The sequence below is a fragment of the Triticum urartu genome, chromosome 6, assembly GCF_003073215.2.
Source record: "Triticum urartu cultivar G1812 chromosome 6, Tu2.1, whole genome shotgun sequence".
NCBI classification, from domain to species: Eukaryota; Viridiplantae; Streptophyta; class Magnoliopsida; order Poales; family Poaceae; genus Triticum; species Triticum urartu.
Window position 1 is genome coordinate 330994378 of NC_053027.1, and position 17967 is coordinate 331012344.

General features: G+C 43.8%; 1 long non-coding RNA gene across 1 annotated transcript; it reads left to right on the plus strand.

Moving 5' to 3' along the window:
* Nucleotides 1-1324: 1324 nt before the first annotated feature.
* On the plus strand, nt 1325-3041 carry LOC125513398. Its single transcript, XR_007285900.1, has 2 exons — nt 1325-2071; nt 2211-3041. It is a non-coding gene; the product is annotated as an uncharacterized LOC125513398 (long non-coding RNA).
* The last annotated feature ends 14926 nt before the right edge of the window (nt 3042-17967 follow it).

Here is a 17967-nt window from a genome sequence, read left to right on the forward strand (position 1 = left end):
ATCAGACCCTTGTATTATTATTCTTGTAATAAGAGCTGATTTGGTCTATGTCAAGCAATGCCATATTCCAGAGACTTCTCCTCGATCTCTGGGCTGCAATACGGGGCGTTCCGGTTTCTCTGAGCTGGGGTGCCACACAAACTCCTATGGCTAAGTGAGAGTGATAATGCCGCATAGTCCAATTGCCTGGTTTGCCGCACTGCCACCTCCTTTAAGGACCTAGATGTTCGGTCAAGTGTGCTCATGTGCTATTCCAAGCACCCCTGTAATATCTACGTGGGGGCTGAAGCCGACGTCTGGAAAACTCTCAGATACAGCAAACGGCCGCACATGAGGAATATAATTTGAAACAAAATAAGCAAGCATATTATACGATAGCCTTGTTTCGTAATACAAAGTTGGGCAGCCTGGATACATTCATTCAAAAATAATATCCTTGGAACATTGGCCCTCTACAATGCGGGAACCTTCTAGGACTTCGTCAAAATATCTCTCTGGCCTACGGTGCTCCTTGCTTGCAGGTCGTCCCTCGGTTGCAAGCTTGGTGGCATTCATCTTCACCCACTGCACCTTCACACGGGTGAAGGCCATCTGGGCGCCTTCGATACAGACCGACCGCTTTATGGTGTCAAGCCGGGGGCAGGCATTGACTAGCCACTTCACGAGCCTGAAGTAGCTACTGGGTATGGGCTCGGCTGGCCAAAGATGGACTATAACATTCTTCATTGCTAATCCAACCACCCTATGCAGTTCGGTCAACTACTTCAGCTGATCGTTGAGGGAAACCGGATGCTCTGGCGCAAGATACTGCGACCAGAACAGCTTCTCTGTCGAGCTCCCCTCTTTGGCTCGGAAGAAATCCGCGGCCTCGGCAACACTCTGGGGCAGATCCGCAAATGCTCCTGGAGAACTCCAAATCCGGGTGAGTAAGATGTATCTGCTCCTTACAAATTTGCTCTGCATATTAAAGGCCTTACCCGCCACTATCTGCCTTGCCTCTTGGATCTCCCGGAAGACGTCTTGGGCTTAAACCCGAGCCTCCTTCGCGCTTTGGAGGGCCTTAGCAAGTTCGGAGTCTCGATCCGAAATCTTGCGCTCCAAGGAATCACATTTGCTTATGGCATGCTTGAGCTCTTGTTGGACTTCATCCAACCTCGCTTCATGTTTTCGGCAGGAGGCTCGTTCCTCCTCCACCTCCTTTTTGGCTTCGGCCACCGCGCTCTTGAGGGATTCAACCTCAGAGATATTCACTATAAGTATGACCATAAAACTCATCAAGATAACAAACTAGCGCTCATATCATTATATATATATATAGGACAACACTATTCTAATCACAGGATTAGAATAGTTATTTGGATCATGACACGTCCTATAAGAGCCGAGATATATCCTCGGAAACTCCTGAACCGGTACAGTAGAAAAAAAAAAAACATCCCCGCCCAATCCCCTGGCGCATCCCCGACCCAATCCCCACCTTCCCCGCTGGGTTGCCGGCCACCGGATCTGCTGCCCACCGGCGTGTGCTGCCGGCAACCGGAGCCGCCGCCCACACCCCCTGATCTTTCGTAGCCGAGCCACCTCCCCGGATCCCCACGCCGCCGCACGCCCTCCCCGGAGAACCCCATCGTCGCGCCCCCATCCTCATCCTCACCACCAACCGCCGCCCATGGCCTGCCCGACCTCCAACCGCCACGCCGCCGGCCCAACATCCGACCACCGCCGTGGGCGCATCCATTCCCAGGGACGCAGGTGCGGCAGAGCGCCGCCCGTCCATCCTACGGCGCCGTCTCCGCCCCCCGTAAGGAAACCGCGCCGCCGCCGCCCCCAACGTCCCACGCCCGCAAATTCCATGGTACCACCGTCACAACCACTCTCGCCTGCCGGTGTCGAGAATGGATGCGGCCGCCCTTGCACACTGCCCTCGTGCTGCTGCTGGCCGGCCCTCATACGCAGACATGACCTCTGCCGGAGCTCCTGCAGCCGCCGTCACCGCCCTACCATCTGCTCGCGACCGCGGCCCCTCTGTCCTCCTGTCAGGAGGCCGTTGGTAACCCACGGTATGCTGCAGGTGAGCAAAACAGGATGTTGTCCTCCTCTCTTCTCGTTGGTTCCTGTTATCACCACAAAAATAGAGCACACAAAAGACTCGAGCTGCTAGTTTTCGTACACTTCGTCAAAGCACCTATCACTTCTTCAAAAATCTACAGGAACGAAGTGAGGGAGTGCGAATGCATTCGTCTTAGCTAGCTTCAGCAAAGGAAGTTGTCCATGCAGTCACCCGATTACCCTAGGAACATAGGATGCTCACCATTGCTTTGCTATGGTATTGGTGGCAAGAAAGAAATCGTGGAAATCATGGTGAATGCAGAGCCACAACGGAGGAGTTCCAATATGATATTCGGTTTCATGTGAATGAATGGAAGGAGTTCGTTGATAGCAAGCCTGCAGTCCTTAATACCACTGTCGACTGCTCTTGGGTGCCACCACCGCTTAACACAGTGAAGATTAATATTGATGGTGCTTATTCAGCACAAGCTGGGGGTGGCGGATGGGGACTGATATGTAGAGATGCTACCCGAGAGATACTATTTGCTGTTGGTGGTTCATCCTCAGCCATGGCCAGTGCCCTTCATGCTGAGACGACAGCCCTGCTAACTGAAGTCAATCTTGCTGATCAAATAGGTGTGGGGAGAGTTGAGTTTGAGACCGATTATCTAGTACTGCAACAAGCTGTGTCTATTGATATTGATGATCGGTCTTCTCTTGGACAAGCCTTCAGAGAACTCAAGTTTAGGCTTGCTACATGTTTTATCCAAGCTAGTGTAGTGCATACACCACGTGAGTGTAACAAGCCAGCGCATGTGTTGGCAGCGTTCGGTTCGGGTCTAGCTCATGTTGAAAGCCGCCAGTGGCCGTCAAACTATCCTGATGATGTAACCCGTGCTGTAACCGGCGATTTAGCCGCATGTTAATGGAATATGAGTGTTCCATATCAAAAAAAAATAATACAGGAATGCTAAGCTATGGCCCCGCTTCTACTGAAATTGTTATGCACAGTGTTCCTGTAGCCTCTCACACGTATTTGATTATTTCATTTCGCCGCTTAGATTTTGTAACGTTCAAAGTTTATTATGGGGAGGCTTCACGAACATGCCCCAAAGAAGTGTGTCATGGACCTTGTAACTCCGTCCCCTTTTTATGTTCATGCACTTTCTTCACTTGATTTGATGGAAGGAAGTTCAAAGGTTAATGTCTAGAGAGTTCAATCATTGGACGTCGGGAAGAATGCATCTTAATGATGAAAAAATGCATCAAGAAAAAAATGCATTCATCAAAGAGAAGTGCAAGCCTATTTTCGGCAGGTTTAAAAATGTTAAATTTGGAAAATGTACACAAAAAGATTGCTGAAAAAAGATGGGCGCTGCAAAAATGATACTAAACAAACAAATAAAAACACTAGTCAGCAGGTTGCACGGGCCCATGACATGCTCATAAATATAAATTTTTTTATGGTGACAAAATTTCTTTGATTCCCATCTCTATGTAGAGAAACAGTGAGCAAATAAGACCGAAAAAACTATTGATGTTGTTTTCCATGATTTTTCGTGATTTTACCCTTTTATGTAGAGAAACAGTGAGCAAATAAGACTAGTCTGCAGGGTGTTCAACATAAGGTTATTATTCACCAATACACTGCTTTTCTCTGGAAACAGAAAAAGATTGAAGTTCATCCTGGCAACCCAATGTGGTTCAATTTGTATATTAAAAGAAGATCCTAGAAGTTCAAAATTAAATAATGATGTGGTTCAATTTTTATTTAGTAAGAAAGGATTTCCCTTGAGACTAACTAATCAAGCCACCAAGTTCACATTAATAATAATGGAGCAGTTGAATATATGCACAAAACTCAAGTTCTTCCCGTTTTCTAGAAAAAGAAAAGTATGAAGTTCAATTTAAAAACTAAAATTACAAAAGGATTTTCACCGTTTCTAAATAAAAAAACTCTCGAAGTTCAAAGTAAAGTAATGGAGCGGTTCGATGTTTACTAAAACTATAGGATATTTTCCATTACAAAAAAAAACAAGAAGTCCAAATTTAAAAAATAGACAAGTTTGATGTGAAGAAAAACTTGGATTTTTTTCTCATTACTGAAGAATAAAATGAAGAAGTTCAAATTAAAATAATGAAACATATCAAAAAGGTTTATAAAAAATGATTTCCCCATTTTTTAAAAATACCCGAGAATCCGAAATAAAAACAACATCATGGCTCGATCTTTACAAAAAACTAAGGGCAAGTTCATGTAGCACATGAAATTTATGTATCATAGTGATGTATTTGTTGTACATGTAGCACACGAAGTGTATTTGTAATGTTGCATGCAATTTTCTTGAATTTCAATAGCATGCGAAGTTCATGTCTAAGAAATTCCTAAGTTCACGTGTACCACATACCGAAGAAATTCATCAATGAATAAAAAAGGACCATCTAGGCCATTTCACCAATAGCAAACAATGCCTCAAAATGTCACGACAAATAAAAACTTCATAAGATATAGCATGTTCGTAGAAAGTGGAAAACCCCATAATTTTGTTTTGTAAGTTCAATTTTAAAAAGTGGAGCGGTTTGATATTTATTTGAAAACTTGGTTTTTTTGGTTTCTAAAGAATAAAACTAACAAGTTCAATTCTAAATAATGAAGAAGTTCAATGTTTCTAACAAAACACCAATTTTTTCATTTCTAAAAAACACACAAAGAAGTTCAAATAAAAAAAGTTAGAGCAGTTCGATGTCTATACAAAACTCATATTTTTTCTGTTATAAAGCAAAACAGAGAGAAGTTCAAAGTGGTAACAACCAGAAGTTCACGTACTGCATGGTGTGTGTTTTCATATGAGAAAATAGAATAAAAAAGTTAAAGTATAAAAATTTAGTTGCAAGAAGTTCAGGTGCTCGGCATGGGTAAGTTTAGAACTTCTTGTGAGAGAGGTAATCGTAATGGTATATCATTTGTGCAACTCCGATGAACGGGTGAGAAATTACGAACACAAATACGTGGTAGAAGTTCAAAGTGAAAACAACGGGAAGTTCAACTACTACACGGAATGCATTTCAGATGAGAATAAAATGAATAAAAAACTAAAAGCCTAAAATGTTTGTTGCAAGAAGTTCACATCCTCCTCCCAGTGCAGTTCGAGATCTCTAGTGCGAGACGTCCAACCTTCAATTACATGTTAAAAACAAGCAAAAAACTATGTTGTTTTTGCCATTTTTAATATTGCTCTCAAAAGGCAACGAATTTCTAACGATTGTGTAGATGAAAAAGTTGCTCCAATTCATAAGCTTTCCAACGGTATATTATATGCTACATTCTAATAAATGGCCTGCCTCACATTTTTACGCATTCAAAAAATTCTTTTGAACTGTCGCGAGCATGAAAATTGAACAACACGGGAAAGTTGCGTATTTTCAACAGCTTTCCATCGGTATATCATTTGCTCAATTCTGATAAGTGGTTCGGGAGTTACGGGCAAAAAACAACACATTAAAAACAGAGTGAAGTTCAAACTAACATGCTCGAGAAGTTCAACTACTTCACGCAGTGCATTTTCATTCGCGATGAACGCAGAAATCATGATATTGCCATTTTCTAATTTATTTCAAAACGACAGGATATATCATTTGTGTAAGTTCGAGTCCTTGGTCGGAGAAAGTGAAAAAACTAATGAATGGATGAGAAAATTACAAACAAAAATACGTCACGAAAGTTCAACGTGAAAATAGCAGGAGGTTCAACTACTATGCTGAATGAATTTCAGATGAAAAACTTTTAAAATCGTCGCGAGTATGAAAAAATGATCAACACGGGAAAGTTGCATGTTTATATCAGCTTTCCATCGGTATATCACTTCCTCAATTCTGGCGAGTGGATGGAGAGCTACGAGTAGTGGATGGAGATCTACGAGCAAACAAAGCACGTGAAAAACAAAGTGAAGTTCAAGTAGACATGCCGAGAAGTTCAGGTTCTTCACGTGGTGCATTTTCGAAGAATCTGTTTCGCGATAAAGGCAGAACGAATGATCTCGCCATTTTCGAAATTACTTAAAAACGGCCAGGAATCACAAAAACCATCAACATGAAAGATTTTCGCATTTTCCTTAGCTTTTCAACGGTATATTATTTGCCCCATTTCGATAAAGTTTGTAGAAATTACGATGAAAATATGTTTTTAGCCATTTTCAAATTTGACTTAAAACTTTAAGGAATTGGGGGAGAAAATATATACCAAAAAGTTTCGCATTTCCTCAAGCTTTCCAACGCCATATCATTTGCTACATTCTGACATACGGTTAAAAAAATAGATAAAAAATACAAACTCGGACCGTTCAAAATTAGAAAGAACTTTCTACATGAAAAAGTAGCGCATTTTCATAAGCTTTCCAACGCCATATCATTTTCCTCAATTGGATTAGCTGTTTAGAAACGACATCTAAAATACGAACTCGGCTGTTTGGTTTGCGAAATTTTACGATTTTCAAAATTACTCTTTAACCGTAGGGAATGAGAGAAAACTTTCAACATGTGGAAGGAGCATTTTTGCAGCAGCTTTCCAACGCCATATTATTTGCCTCATTCCGATATACAGTTTAGAAATGCGATCAAAAATACAATTCACGTTTTTTATATGAAGGAAAAAACGGTTTTCAAAACTGCTCTTAAACCACTTACATTTTGCCAAAAATTTAACTTGGGTCATGATACTGGTGTCCATAGTTTTTCAACGTTATATCGCAAGCCCCATTTGGGCAATGTTGGCGGAAGTTCCACTAGCACTGGGAGAAGTTCAGGTCGAACAACTCAGGCAGTAAAATTGCAAAAAATGCAATTTCATCATGACCCAAGAGCAAAATCCGCCAACGCGCGAGAATCCTATTTAAAACGGGTATTTAGTTGCTAAAAACGTTTCTAGATTACACTAACATCATATAGAACATGACTAATAAGAATAATTCATAGGGGAAGCCACGATTGCGAAGATAGCCCAAAGGTCGTGTTCCTACAGAGGGAAGTTCAGGCGCGTTACTGCAGACGTCCATTTTCCATTATGCATGTCATTATCTTCATATACTTTCACATGCATAGTGGATTGTCATCATAAGTTGAAGTGGATCTCCACAAGTACAACCTGCCATGTGCATTTGCATTCAAAAGGCAAATTACTTATATGCACATCTTCAGGGGGAGCCCTTGCAACTTATGAAGACAAATTCCCTTACTATTTCACAAATTATGTTCCCCGTTGAAAACTTCAACTAGTTTGTCATCAATCACCAAAAAGGGGGAGATTGTAAGTGCATCTAGTGCCACCCCTAGTTGGTTTTGGAGTATTGACGACAAACCTAGTTGAGGGACTAACGTGTTTGTGAGAATTGCAGGAAAACACAGGTAGAAGTCCCTCATTGATTCGGTTTTATTACCAGAGATGACCCCTAAAAATGTACGAAGACATTGAAGACAATGGTGGTTTATGAAGATATTCATATTGAAGACAATGACATGAGAAGACTCCCTATGAAGCTTATGGAACTCGAAGACTTAGATCCTTCGTAGTTTTATTTCATTTATGTAGTGTCATAGGAATCACCGTACTGTTAAGTGGGGTCCAGAAGAACCAGTCAGAATGACTGTAGTGATGCCTAATTCAAATCCTATGTCTTCGAGCGAAGACTTTGAGAGAAAATCTTGTCCAGAGTCAGACAAGTCAGCTTTACTTGTAGCCCAAGTAAAGTTGCCGTGTGAGTTCAAAATTCGACCGTTGGTACACGTGTCAGTTCCTTAGTGACCCAGGGTCATTTCGGACAGATCAGGTCGGGTTGCCAAGTGGCTATAAATAGTCCACCCCCACAACCATAAACGGTTGGCTGCTCAGATTTCAGTGCACGGCTTTTGTCGTTTGAGAGCAACCCACCTCGAAGCCTTTGAGAGAAAAATTCCTAGTGAGGAGAAAAGCCCTAACCACCCAGAGCCAGAGTAAATTGGGCATCACTTAAGTCTTCGTGTCTGTGTGATTTGAAGACTTATTACACTTGAGGACTGTGCATCCTCCAGACGGTTAGGCGTCGCGTTCTGAGCATCCAAGAGAAATTGTGGATTGCTAGTGAACGAAGTCTGTGAAGGTTTGGGAGTCTACCTTGAAGACTTACCTGAGTGATTGGGCGAGGTCTGTGTGACCTTAGCTCAAGGAGGAAACGGTGAGGACTGGGTGTCTTGGACTAAGTGTCCTTGACTGGGTGTCCGGGACTGTGTGTCCTTTGGTTTAAATACCTAGCCGCTCCAACCAGACGTACAGTTGTCACAACAACTGGAACTGGTCCAACAAATCATTATCTTCAACGTGTCACTGGTTTCATCTTCACTTCCTTTCACTTACAGTTATTCATTGTGAAGCCATTGCATGCTTGCTTTATCTTTTGTCTTCACAACATGAATGTATGATCTGTTCGGCTTCATAACTTCTTCCTACCTGATCCTTATTACACTGAAGCTGTTTGTCATTGCGCTTTCACTCTATTGAATACATGACCATGGCTGGCCTAGTGTAATCTAACTTCCGCTGCATAGTAATAGGCATAATCTTCACTATTTGTCTTCATAACTCTCACGTTTTGAAGACTTTCATAAAAATCGCCTATTCACCCCCCTCTAGTCGATATAACGCACTTTCAATTGGTATCAGAGCAAGGTGCTCCCTTGTTCTGTGTGATTCGGTTTAACCACCTGGAGTTTTAGCTATGTCGACTGCAGGGATAATCAAAGTCTCCGCTGCTTGCCATCTTCGATGGAACTGAATATCCCTACTGGAAGAATAAGATGCGCATGCATCTTGAAGCCATTGACGTCGACCTATGGTATGTCGTCGAAAACGGTGTTCCCAAGGCTGGAGAAGGTGTCACTGCTGCTGATGTCAAGAAGTTCGTTCAACTGGACTCTACTGCCAAGAATATCATCTGTGGTCATCTGACCAAAGGACAGTATGGCCGTGTGAGTGCCTTGAAGACATCCAAACTGGTCTGGGACTGGCTCTCCAAAGTTAATGAAGGCATATCAACCCAAAGAGATCAAAGAATCAGTGTTCTTCGCAACCTCTTCAACCGCTTCAAGCGAAATGACAATGAGAATGTCCAGCACACATTTGACCGGCTCACTGACATCACAAATGAGCTTCAAGCCCTCGGCGCCACTGAGATCACCAAACATGAAATCGTCAAGACGCTGCTGAGATCACTTGATAGTTCGTTTGACATTCTGGCCCTGATGATTCAAGAACGTCCTGATTTCAAGACACTCGATCCGTCTGACATACTTGAGAGGCTCAACACACATGAGTTTCAGCTTTCTGAGAAAAGAGATATCTACGGTCCAAACTATGGGCGAACTCGTGCCTTGAAGGCAAAAGCTGTCTCCTCATCTGAAGAAGAATCTGACTACAGTTCTGATGATCCTGAAGATATTGGAAGAGAACTTGCAATGCTAGTGAAGAAGTTTCAAAAATTCACCAAGAAGAAAGGCTTCAGAAAATCTTCACGATCAAGCTCAAGGAATGATGAAGCTTCTGCTCATGACTACAAGAAGAAAACATGTCACAAGTGCAAGAAAACTGGGCACTTCATCTCTGAGTGTCCACAGTGGGACAATGAGAACAGAAGGAAGAAGAAGAGCAAGGAATATGATTCTGACGACAAGAAGAAGAAGAAACACTCAAAGTCTTCTTCCAAGTCTTCATCAAAGTCTTCATCACACAAGAAGAGCTCATCTGGCAAGGCACGTGCGTTTGTTGGAAAGGAGATGGATTCAGAAGAGGAGTCCGCATCTAAGGAGGCAGAGGTGGAGTCTGAGGAGGAGTCTGATTCTGGCATTGCGAGTCTGGCTACAGCATACGTCGCCAAGTCCATCTTCAACACTGAAGACAATAACTGCATCACCGACACCGACGCAAATGACAAGAACGACTCCACTCCTACCTACTGCTTCATGGCACGCGGTGCCAAGGTAAACACACGCACCACTCGCTATGAAACATCCAGTGATGATGACTCTGAATGTGATTCAAAACCTAGCTACAAAACACTTGCTAAAATTGCAACTGAACAACAGAAAGCTATGGAACATATTCAAAAACTGTTAGACAGAAGCGATGATCTGTTGGGTGCTGAAATGACTCGATCTGAATCCTTAATTGAAGACATAAAAAACCTTCACGTTAAGTATCAGGAACTTGAAGATCGTCATGATACTCTCTCAACAACTCATGAATAGCTTTCCTATGACTATCTTCAAAGGAAGCAAGAACTTGAGAAATTAAGGGTGGCTCATGAAGATCTTCAAAAGGAAAACGAGTCACTTCGCGCCGAACAGATCAGTCCCGCTCAGGAAGGATTTGAACCACCATGTCTTAAATGCATTGAGCATAATAATGCTAATTCTGTTGCTGAATGTTCCACTGCTACTACTGTTCCAATATCTTCAACTGTTGATGTGGCAACTAACCCCTCTGCTGAGGATACCACTGCTATTGCTGATGAGAATGCTAGGTTGAAGACATTGCTTGAAACAGGGATGTACAAAAGTCTGAAAGGGCATCAAACATTATGTGATGTCCTTAAGAAGAAGATTCTGAACCGAAACCCTAGGAAAGAGGGTGTTGGGTTCGTGAGGAAAATCAATGCAGATGGCTCTTACTGGAAACCTGTGCAATACCCCAAAACTACATGGGTTGCTGCAAAGGAACTTTCAGCAGATCCATCCAATTTATCTGGCTTCACTTGTGCTAACCCAATTATCATTGATAAATCCTTTGATGCAAACTATAAACTGTTTAAGAATCAGAATGGTGAAGTGTTTGCCAGGTACATTGGTACTAACTGCAGGAATGGACCGCCTATGAAGAAGATCTGGGTTCCGAAAACATGTCTGGAAAATCTTCCTGTGAATGTCTTCATGACACCTCACTTGAAGAAGACAAACCTCGGTCCAAAGGCTTCATACAGACAGAGGACTCACCTGAGTCACACTAACGCAAATGTTTTGCAGGGAAACCACACTCAGGCATATGAATATGAGAGCGGTTCATCGAACCGTCATGTTCATATGACCAAAAATTATTCTTCTTATGCCTATGAGTATTATTGTCCCCCTCCTAGACTGTCTGCTAAGGCTTCAAAGCCAAAATTCTCAGATGCTGCACTTAGACTCATAGCTTCTAAGCCACCCTTGAAGATGTGGGTGGTTAAGAAAGCTTAACTCTCTTTTGCAGGGAAAGGTCTCCAGCACAAAAACAAAATCTTCTGATGCTATTGCTGGGGACCATAAAAATCTTGTGGGGCGCAAGATAAACTGCCCAAATGGCATCATTATGTACTTCGTTCCTGAATCGCATGCTACTCTCCCCATTAGTCCTAATCTGGATTTAAGTTTTCATAACCCACTGGTTCGTCAAATGTTTATGCTTCACAACACTCTTCGTGAAGCCTATCCCCCTAACTGCACTGTAGGGTACGACACCAGAGACTTCAAAGTCTTCAGAATGGATTATTGACAGTGGGTGTACAAATCACATGACTGGCAGAAGAAGCCTTCTTATGGACTCAACTTTACGTCCATCCGACAAGAGCCACATTACATTCGCTGACACTGGTAAAAGTAAGGTATTGGGTCTAGGTAGAGTTGCAATCTCAAAGGATCAACACATGGATAAAGTCATGCTTGTTGAATCCCTTGGCTTCAACTTAATGTCTGTCTCAATGCTTTGCGATTTGAATATGATTGTAATGTTTGGCAAATATCGCTGCCTGGTGCTAATGGAATCTGACAAATCTCTAGTGTTTGAAGGGTATAGGAAAGGTGATTTGTATGTGGTAGATTTCTCAGTAGGACCACAACTTGCAGTATGTCTTCTTGCAAAAGCTTCAGAATGCTGGCTTTGGCATCGAAGGCTTGGGCATGCTGGCATGAGGAACCTCCACACCCTTGTGAAGAAAAAGCACGTCATAGGCATCGAGGGCGTCAAGTTCAAGAAAGATCACTTATGCGGTGCCTGTGAAGCAGGGAAGATGACAAGGGCAAAACATCCTTCGAAGACAATCATGACCACTACTCAACCCTTCGAACTGCTTCACATGGATCTTTTCGGTCCCACTCACTACTCAACTTTTACTACTTCTGCATGCCTCTATGGCTTCGTAATTGTTGATGATTATTCTAGATATACTTGGGTGCACATAATCCTTTACAAGACTGAAGTGCAGGATGTCTTCAGACGCTTCGCAAATCGAGCTATGAACAATTTTGGCGCCAAGATAAAGCACATCAGAAGTGACAATGGCACTGAATTCAAGAACACTGGCCTTGATACATATCTGGATACCTTGGGCATCACACATGAATTCTCAGCTCCATACACGCCACAGCAGAATGGCGTCGTCGAACGCAAGAACAGAACACTCATTGAGATGGCCAGAACAATGCTAGATGAATACAAGACTCCAAGAAAATTCTGGACTGAAGCCATTGATACTGCATGCCATACAATCAATCGTGTTTATCTTCACAAGCTTCTGAACAAGACATCTTATGAACTCCTAACTGGCAAGAAGCCAAATGTCAGTTACTTCAGAGTATTTGGCGCAAAATGCTGGATCAAGGACCCACACCACACCTCAAAGTTTGCACCAAAAGCACATGAAGGCTTCATGCTTGGATATGGAAAGGATTCGCACTCCTACAGAGTCTTCAATCTCTTCCACTACAAAGTGGTTGAAACAGTGGATGTGCGATTTGATGAAACCAATGGATCACAAAGAGAGCAATTGCCAAATGTGCTAGATGAAGTTCCAGCAAATGAATCAATCAAGCTTATGGGAACTGGAGAAATTGTACCTTCTGAAGCTCACCTGAAGAAGAACTTATCATCTCAGCACCTGATCCACATGAAGACAATGCTCAGCCTGAAGATATACCTTCAAATGACCACATAGATCAGCAAGAGCAAAGTCTTCGCCCCACACACCCTCGTGTTGCAAATGAAGTACAAATTGACAAAATACTTGACAGCATCAATGCACCTGGTCCACTCACTCGTTCAAGGGCAACTCAGCTAACAAACTTCTGTGGGCATTTCGCATTCGTCTCAATATCAGAACCCAAGAAAGTTGAAGAAGCCTTCATGGAACCTGAATGGATTCAAGCTATGCAAGAAGAGCTTCAACAGTTTGAGCTGAATAATGTATGGGAACTGGTTAAGCGTCCTGATCCACGGAAGCACAACATAATAGGCACCAAATGGATATACCGCAACAAGCAAGATGAGCATGGTCAAGTTGTCAGAAACAAAGCTCGTCTCGTTGCTCAAGGATATACTCAAGTGGAGGGCATTGACTTCGATGAAACATTTGCTCCTGTGGCTAGGCTTGAAGCCATACGCATACTGCTGCCTATGCAAATCATCATAACATACTTCTCTATCAGATGGATGTGAAAAGTGCCTTTCTCAATGGCAAGATTGAAGAAGAAGTGTATGTTGCACAACCACCTGGCTTTGAAAATCCAAAACATCCTGATATGGTATACAAGCTCAACAAGGCACTGTATGGCCTCAAACAAGCCCCTAGGGCCTGGTATGATACACTCAAGTACTTTCTGAAAAGCAAAGGCTTCATACCTGGTTCCCTGGATCCCACTCTTTTCACGAAGACATATGATGGTGAACTGTTTGTGTGCCAAATATATGTGGATGACATTATCTTCGGCTGCACCAATCAGAAGTATAGTGAAGAGTTTGGATATATGATGCAAGAGCAATATCAGATGTCCATGATGGGGGAGCTGAAGTTCTTCTCGGTCTTCAAATACGGCAACAACGCAACGGCATCTTCATATCTCAAGAGAAATATCTTAAAGAGTGCCTGAAGAAGTTCGGTATGCAAGACTGCAAAGGCTTCACAACACCAATGCCAGCCAAGCATCATCTGGGTCCCGACGACAATGGTAAAGAGTTCGATCAAAAGGTATACCGCTCCATGATTGGGTCTTTGCTTTATTTATGTGCATCTAGGCCAGATATCATGCTTAGTGTTTGCATGTGTGCTCGATTTCAAGCGACACCAAAGGAGTCGCATCACTTAGCTGTGAAGCGAATTCTTCGATATTTGGCTCACACCCCAACTCTAGGATTATGGTATCCAAAGGGCTCAGAGTTTGATTGGTTGGATTTTCGGATGCTGATTATGCTGGTGACAAAGTTGATCGCAAGTCTACATCAGGCACATGTCACTTTCTGGGACGATCACTTGTATGTTGGTCTTCAAAGAAGCAGAACTGTGTATCACTCTCCACTGCTGAATCTGAATACATTGCTGCTGGATCTTGCTGCGCTCAGCTTCTGTGGATGAAGCAAACACTCAAAGATTATGGCATTCATCTGAAGCAAGTGCCACTTTACTGCGACAACGAAAGCGCCATCAAGATTGCCAACAACCCAGTTCAGCACTCGAAGACAAAGCACATTGAAATTCGTCATCACTTTCTCAGAGATCATGTTGTGAAGGAAGACATTGATATCATACACGTCAACACTGAAGAGCAATTGGCAGATATCTTCACCAAGCCCTTGGATGAGAAGAGATTTTGCAAGTTACGGTGTGAGCTAAATATCTTGGAATCCTCAAATGTCCTGTGATCAGGCACACATCCTAACACTTAAGCATATTGATGACTTAGATGTGCAACACACGAAGTAGGCGTATATCTTCAAACAATGAAGACATACATTCTAAGTGTGAATACATTAATGTGGAATTTGACTTCGGAGCGCCACGATAATTGTGCGCCGTGTCTGGGTCTAATACTTCCTATACGGTGGGTAACGCCACCACCAAACGTTCCATTTTGAAGTGTTTCTCTCATGGCGTTACCTCTCAATGTCTTCACAATTGGTTTGGCTTCATTCTCAGTATGTCTTCATGATTATCTTCACTGCGTTGATTATATGGATATATATGTACTGATGTTCTGTCCTCTACAGCATTCACTTATAGCTATGTCTTCTTGGTTGAATCTTTTGAACTAAGTGAATGTGATCGGACCCTAACCTCTCTATGCTTTCTATCTCAAACTCTATCTCTCCAAGTCATATGCATTCTGTTGAAACTGTCAAATGTCTTCACTGTGTCCTTGTCAGCTGAAGACATAGTGACAACCATAAAAGTCCGTTTTTAATGCTCATTCCTCCACATAAGATCCGGAGAAGCAGGAACGACCGCCCGACAATTTAGGCGTGCGTGGGACGTGGAACAAATCCCAATCTTCCTCTAACTGGCCACGCGTGCCTCAAATGCGAACCGCCAGGGGTACCTGCGTAATAGCGCAGTGCCGCCTCTATCCCTATAAATACACGATTCACTGCGGTCATTATCTCCTTCTTCCACCCTCGCACGAACCCTAGCGCCACCGCTAGCACTCGACGACGCCGGCGACGAAGCGCTTCACTGCCGCAACCTCTCCGACGCCGTTTTCACGCCGACAGCGGACATCGCTCTCTCCGCCGTCGCCGTAGGTGTCTTCCGTCGCCAAGTTAGGGCACGGAGGATCGAACTGCTCGACCTCAACTCTCACTTCGTCTAGCAGTTCCAAGTGTGGTAAATAAAACCTCTTTTTACAGCCTCTTTTGATCCCATAGTTCAGTCACTTTCTGCCATAAGGAGTTTCTCTTCACATCAGTTAGTTATCTCGCTACATCTCATGACATGCCTAGTATATTCACTTGTGCTTCATAAGGTAGTTAGATTCCTCACTTGTACTGATCTGTGGGTTCGTACAAATCTGGAACCAACTTCTTATCTGTGAGTGAATGTCTTCGCACAATGAGGTCTATGTCTTCTAAACCGATTTATCTTCAAAATCTTCTGAGAATGCATATGACCTCTTCCCCTTCCCTCGCACCTTAATGCTGTCACAGGTACATGTCCGTGGGAGAATCCTTTGGTTCTCATAGTCTGCATTCATTTGCAGAGTACTTGCAGCATCACATCAACTCTCCTGAAGCCAGTTCTTGCAAAAGGAAGCCTTTGAAGCCTTTGAACATCTTGAAGCCTTCCAAGTTATTCATGGCTTCAGAAACAGCAGCAAGGAAGGGAGGCAGACAGCGACGTGGTGAAACGTCCAAAGATCTGCCTGATGAATTGGCAGAGATGTACAAAACTGATCCTGAAGAAAGCTATGGTCAGCGCAAGACACGAATCCAATGGATTCGAAGATATTGGGCAGAGCAATGGTTCCACTACCGCTTCATCACTCAGGAATATGCGGAGAAGTGCGCCATCAAGAGACCGTGGGGAGACGTACTATACAAAAATCTCGTACCCAGGTCCAGAGTCGAAGCCATTGCTCAAGGCTTCTATCCATGCATGGTGAGAGGACCACAGCCAGCTAAGGCACATCCGTCATCACTTCTCTGGTGCCAGATGATAATCTCTTCAAGCGCAACTTTCAGTTTGCACAACAGTCAGCGAAGATAAACAAGAAGAAATTTGTGCTTGACTTCAACCCTGGTCCCTCCTCACCAAGGGCAGATGGCACACGCAACGCCGATCCCAATATCATCGGGCCGTATGCCAATCTTGCAGGCCTCATCACTCGCATCCTAGTCCAAGGGACTGCTGTGAATGACCCTCCAGCAGATACTGAGTCAGATGACGCCCCTGCTGCGCCGAAGCCGAAGCAGAAGAAGCCAAAAGCTTCAAAGCCAGCCGCTTCTCCCAAGATCGCAAGAGTGAAGCCTTTATCAACTGCACCTCCTGAAGCCAGTGTGCAGTCAGAAGGCTTATCACGAGTGTCCAAGCCCCAAGAAGCCAAGAAGCCTCAGCCACACACAGGCAAAGAGCTCACAGCTGCTGACATTCTGCGCTGCGAAGCCATTGATCTCTCAAGCGATGAAGATCTTGGAGATGATGCTCTTGAGCAGCTCATCAAGAGCAAGGAGGAGGCTGAAATCTTCAACAATCTGCCTCTGTTTGATGTCGCCATCATCCACAGCTTCATTGATGAATGGTTTGACACACCAGACATAAGCTTCGATGATCTGCAGGCTGCCCGTAGGCCTCAGCGTTGCTTTTCAAGGCGCAATTGCTTCAGAACTTGCAATAGCCCAGCGCATTGTAGAACTGAAGCAGAAAATTGATTATGAAAAAGGATCAGTTCAAGAAGCACGTGGCCAAGCTCAGTGTGCAAGAAGTGAGAAACTTCAAGATCATGTTGCACGAGCTGAAAGAGAACTTCCTGAAGACGCGTGCCGAAGCTCAAGGCTCGCGAGAACGCATGAAGACTTTGGCTGATCGCTGCGTGCAGGCCTACAATGAGGCAGAGAAACGCAAGGCACTTGGGCGTCCTGGCATTGACCCCAGGATGGCCGCGAAGAAGAAAAAGAAGGCTGCTGTGCCTGAACCTGAAGCGCCAAGGTCAGAAACTGCTCCGATTGTCTTCCCCGCTGCAACGACTGGCTCGAAGCCAAAGAGTCGATCAACCGCCTCACAGCACAAGAAGACACGGACTGCAGAGGCTGAAGCTAAGAAAAGAAAACATTCTGAAGCCTCTCCTTCTGAACCCATCATCAAGAAGCGCAAGACCAAGAAATCTCGGGCTGCTCCCACAGAGCCCTTGACAGTTGAACCCCTCTCCGTCCGCTATCCTGACGCAGATCATCAGTTGACTGTGCATGAACCCGACACTGAAGACATTCTAGCAGACGAACCCTACGCTGCTGAAGACATTGGTCTCCAAGACAATGTGCAAGGTGATGCAGCCCTTCCTCAGCTTGAGACAAGCGAACTGATCAGTATTGGTCGTCCATTGACGCCAATCACACAAGATGCATCGTGGGCAGATCGCCCACAGGAGGAAGATGAGCCACAG